This window comes from Seriola dumerili, unplaced genomic scaffold (genome assembly GCF_002260705.1).
Source record: "Seriola dumerili isolate Sdu_G_001 unplaced genomic scaffold, Sdu_1.0 BDQW01001417.1, whole genome shotgun sequence".
Classification (NCBI taxonomy): Eukaryota; Metazoa; Chordata; class Actinopteri; order Carangiformes; family Carangidae; genus Seriola; species Seriola dumerili.
Window position 1 is genome coordinate 327,844 of NW_019175672.1, and position 5,742 is coordinate 333,585.

Here is a 5,742-nt window from a genome sequence, read left to right on the forward strand (position 1 = left end):
TCCTCACATCCTCCTCTGTGCTGGCACATTCAGCCGGCTCCCCCAGGTGAAGGACGGAGCTCGTACACAAGTCTCTCAAGTCTGAATAAGCATTCAAAATGGATTTCAGGGTGAGACTGTTATACTGAGTCAAATTTGGTCTTTTCTCTGAATCATGTCGTCTGCTGCCAATTCTCCCCGAACACAACATGAAGAAACTGCAATGAATTTTCAGATAATTTCACAACTCGGCAACATCCATTATGAATTACTTATTGATTTAAAGAGGAAAATGTGTCAGAGTTTTCCTCGTCATGAATAGATTGTTGGGCACAAACTCGGATCCTGATATTTACCTGAATGTGGACTAAATCTCTACCAAAGTCAACACACCTTATTCTTCACGAGCTCCTCAGTCCAAACACTAAAAGTCTTCACTCAAAACTGTCGATTAGAAGCTTTAAATCATGGAGATGTTATGAGTGAGATTTTAATAAGAGAGTGTTAGGTGAAGAGAGGTGACGCAGTTTGGCCGTAAAGCTGCATTTTTGTCTGATACGTCAGGCACAGTAAAGGGATGAATACCTCAGTATAAATGGTAAATGGATTGTGTTTATACAGTGCTCTTCCAGTCTTAATGACCCCTCAAAGAGCTTTACACAAGAGTCACATCCAGCTATTTACACAGCACTTGAACCACAGAGCACACACACAACATCATGCAGACTGGAGGAGCCCGGGATTGAACCAGCGACCCTCCGATCAGTGTACGACCCGCTCTGCCTCCTGAGCCTCAGCCCTCCCTAAATGGTCTCAAAGAATCTGTGAGGGTTGACATTTCCCTCATAGTGCTAACTGTCATATTTCCCAGCCTTACATGGAAACCTCCATTGAGCTTTTAGTCTAAAAATACCATCACTGGCTACTGTTGGTCCTAAAGGATCCGACTCCAGGTCTGTACCCTACGTTACATGGACACGTCTCAGGCTGTTGTCGTCAATCTTCTGCCTCGTTGAGAGTCACACCATCAAAACGACGCGTGGCTGTGACATGTACAGAGTGTCAGCGGTGCGGTGCCTCAGGTCAGGAGGGGAAACAGGGCTGCTGTACTGGTACGTGAGCTGCGAGCGCGATGAGGTGGACTCGAGGTGAAGAGTGCCGAGCATCCACAGCTGCACTAATGAAAGCCATTAGTGGACCGCAACCGCCTCAGACAAGACTCCTCCTGCAGCTTCACCTGAGCTCAGTGGAGTCAGGGAATTGCGTCATGACCCACAAAAGCTGCCGGTGGTTTGAGCCGAGGAGATAAAAGCTGAACTTTCTTTGTGCCTTTCATGGTGTATTTAGATTGTGACACTGAGGGACACCGGCTGTGTTCTGGGCCGTGTTAGTGGCTCATCCACACAAACCTGGCTGAATCTGAAAAGGCTCTTCACACTACCTGTGTCTGTGCATCCAGTCCACACCAGCATTTTTAGGTCATTTTCCTAAAGATCTCAGTCCGTAGTGAACACCTAAACAACACAAAAACTATTTTTCTTCCTCCTTTTTCAGTAGACAAACAACATCTTATGTCTCTTATTGAGCAGTAAGATGCAGTTGACAGCTCTGACAGCTTGTAAATGAGCCTCTGAGCTCAGGAAATGTTGCTTGGTTGCTAAAGTAAAACATGAACGTCCATGTCCAAATCAAAGTAGTGTATTATAGGCAACATGTGGGCTCCTGCTTCCTCAAATAACCCTTACAATTAGTCTCATGGACATCACATGAATATTTCCGTTTCTGTTTCAAAACAAACACAAAAATAAGTGACTTGAAAGCAGCAGCTAATATAAGCTACCTGTTAAGTAGCCAAAATACTTTTCTGGCTTTTATCATCTTTTTCCAGAAGAGACTGTTATCAAAACAACTCCAAGTCTGGGTATGAAGAACGCTGAGTGCCAACAGCAAAGTTAATTTTGGCATTTGTGTGTTAGTTTTAGTCAGATGTTTATTACTTCAGTCTATATTCCATCAATGACAGTTTAGTCTCATTTGTTTAGTTTTTATATCTTCAAATCATCACAGTCACCATGGTTACAAGTGTCATTCTCGTCTGTCGTAAGGCCTGTTTACCTCACATAACCCCCCCCCCCCCCAGTGACTCCAGTCTTACTATGATTTCCACACTCTTCCTGCTAATAGCGTTAGCATTAGCACAGCCACCTGTTTCGGATTCACTTGTTAATCTTGTGACCGTCTAGTGGAAGATTTAGGAGGCTGAATGTCGACTTGAATCCTGGAACTTACTCATTCTTTCTGCTGGCAACATTACAAAGTTATTATAATATATTGGTATATATAATAATGGATACCAATATATTATAATAACTTGAGGCCAAATGAAGAGGAAAGGATGCTTTATTAGCCCAGATCAGAATAACTTCACACCTGGTTTTATAAGGAGGAGGAACAGAGCTGCACTGACCTCTGTGGGCTGACAGGTGTAGATCTCTTGAAGCTAACACCCAACATCACAGCCAGGTGTGGTCAGCTGTGGACTTCCTCCATCCAAACTCTAGCATGGAGTTCCTCTCTACAGACACAAAGAAATGGCACCTTTTACTTCCTTTATATGATGTTGTAAGCTGCACGAAAACACACAGGGAGACTTTTTAATGCATCATACAATTCATTCCTTGCAATATTAGTTTAGAAAAAAGTAGCTGGATGTAATACGAGGGACGGAGAGTGAAACTGCTTCAGAGTCTCGTCTGTTTTCTGCCTCTGTTGTCGTCTGCTAAGTAAAGGCTGAAACTCCAAGAGATAATCTGTAAAGGCAAATTAGTAGCTTTTACGTGTAGCGGCAGTTGAATTGCAGAGAGCGCGTGCTGACTCATGAACTAATAAGCTGCCTGGGTCTGTGTATTCAGTGACAACATCAAAACACACTTGTTTGTGTGATTTGTGGTGACTCTTTTGTGTGTGAGCTGAAAGGGTTTCAGAGCAGAAAGCACAGCAGCATAGAGACGGCTCAGGTCTGTTGGACCGTAGCTTTACTTACAATATAAAAATCCATCTTTGTTCTTATGTTTTTGGCATTTTACACCGAATTTTCTCACATAATAAAAAACAGCATCATTGAATAAATGAAATTTGAAAACTGCTTTGGTTTGAGCTCGACAGCCGTGGATTTTGTGTTTATCCAGACGTTGCATAAGCACGGCAACCCAACGTGCGAGTTAAAAGGTTTTCATATAACATATCAATAGACAAAGCCTCGGGGGAGCTGCTTTATCATATAATTTGATGCTAAAATGTAATTTTATGTTGGAGGGCAGCACCTAGTGTTGGTAGAATTTATATTTAATAATGAATCAGATTGTAATCGTCCATATTTTAGAATAAAAAGACTGTAAAAGCACAGTGTCGGCTGCTGGTTCATCCTCCTCCTACCTCTGTCAGTCTGACTCCTCCAGAAGCTTGAAAGTGGATTTGGAAGTGCAGCTCACAGCTTTATGTGACACCTCAGGTGGTCGCGGCAGCAGGTCTGCCGGAGAAGTGCGAGGTGAAAAGCCTGGTGCTGCGATAACTCTCCCAGGCTGTGGATTGTATGAGGTGAATGGATGTAGTGAATTGGCCTCGGCCCATGAAGCCTGCCTGGACTGATGCCCAATACTACGCTGCTGGATATTATAATTAGCTTCTTATACTGGGACTTTTTTTTTTTCAGGCTCCCAGGAAAGTCTGGGAAAGGAATTTCATTCTGTCCACGTCGTCAGAAAATACGTAAAACTGCACTAAAGAAGAATGAGAGTCCTATGGAAGAAACAGGGACAATAAGCGTTGGACAAACCGTGTGGGGGAAAAGTAGGTCATTACAGTAAAACAGAATTAGGTTTGAGACACTTGCTGTTTCCACTTTCTCAAATGTGACAGTTTGCTGATTTTCTCTTTTGATTATTGTAAATTGAATGTATTTGGGTTCGAACAACACGGGACGTTTGAGGTCGTCATCTTGAGCTCGTCCGTGCTTATGTACGTCTGATATCTCAGCAGCGTCTTCAAACTCGGCACAAACATTCAGAGATGAAACGATTCCTCCTCTAATTATGACACAATTTAACTCAAATGTCTATAAGGATCAAATGAAGTGACGACATTATATATCCAAAAGGTCAAAGGTCAACTTCACTGTGACATCATAATGTTCTGCAAAAACACCTTTTATTATTCAAGGCTGTAGCTCAGGAAGGAGATGGTGTACATATATCCTGTAACGTGGCCGATTGGTGGAGGTATACAACCATGAGGTGGTAATTCTAGTTCGCTGTTCTTTACATTTCATAGACTTATCAGGTAGAGTGGTCGGTTGGATTCCCGGCTCCTCCAGTCCGCATGGGCAAGATAGTGAATCCCGAATTGCCCCAGATGTGTCATCAGTGTGTGTGGTAGAAAAACGCTGTAGGAATGTGTGTGTACAATGGATGAATGTGGCTTCTGGCTTTCACTGTAAAGAGCTTTGAGTGGTCGATAAGACTAGAAAAGTGTCCATTTACCATTTGCCATAAATGTACAAGCAGCCGACTGTGAAAGTGATAGTAAGTCACAGCCCCACAATGCATTTCTCCTGTGGCGTTTTATCAAAGTCCATCACGATGGGGCGACCTGATGGTTGGTTAGGGCACATATTATAACGTGAGCAGTGAGTCAGTGGGTCGACTCCCGGCTGGACTATTCCCTGCATGTCATTCCCCTTCTCTCCCCTGAATCTCCTGCCTCTCTCTACGGACACTAGCTAAAATCTAAAATGGCCAAAAAATACATTTTTAAAAATCCATCATTATAATTTGTAATGCTGAGTTTGTGTTCAAGTGTCCGGCCGTAAGAAAAACCTCAGTACTGAATGTGAAGCTTAAAAACAACCAACTGTCTAAAAACCTGCTGTTTCCAAATGTCAGGCTGTTACTGTGAAGAGCCGGAGAGTGATCGGAGAGAGTGTCTCCTTAAATCTAAACCCGTCCACCAACACGCAGATGTGGGCGTGTGATGGAGGGAGCGGGGCGGGTTGACATGGAAATGTTGAGTAAAACGTGTCCGTCCAGGTTCGCTCTCCTCTCAGCTCAGCTCTGAGCGGTCAGGCGTGCACGGCCACATGATGTCTCCATTACCTGGCTGAGAGACCGACACACAGCGCCTGCCTCTCTGTGCACACACACACACACGCACCCACACATACACACACACACACACACATACACCACCTGCTGCTTCCACGGCTGTCTTCATTCGTAGCTCTGTTCTGATTGGTCGTGGGCTGCTGAGGTGATATTTAAGTCTCCTCACTGCCTTGTTTGTTATTGTTTATTGAGTCGGCAGAGGTGATTGTCACCACCGGAGGTCTGTTGTAACTGACTGTACTTCCTATATCGTCAGTTTGATTCAGCAGCCAGTTGGATCTTAAAGCTGATTCTTGACTCGTTGAAGAAGCTTGTTTCTCTGGTCACTCGCTGAACGAATGGACTTCTGGTCGATGTTGTTGACTGTCAGAATAAATAGTAAATCACAAATCAATAGGTGGTTGTTGCTGTACTGAAGACTTGTGTTTCCAACAATCCCTTAAATAGCTAATTTTTTCAGTAACATGATTTTGCAGGTTTGTAAATTCCTAATGATTTCCCATCAAGTCTTTTAATTACCGGTAAAACAGAGGCTCTGCTCACTCTTTGTACCGCCACTGAAGTAAGCTAATGTTTCAGTCAGTGCACAAAATTTCAGTTGAAT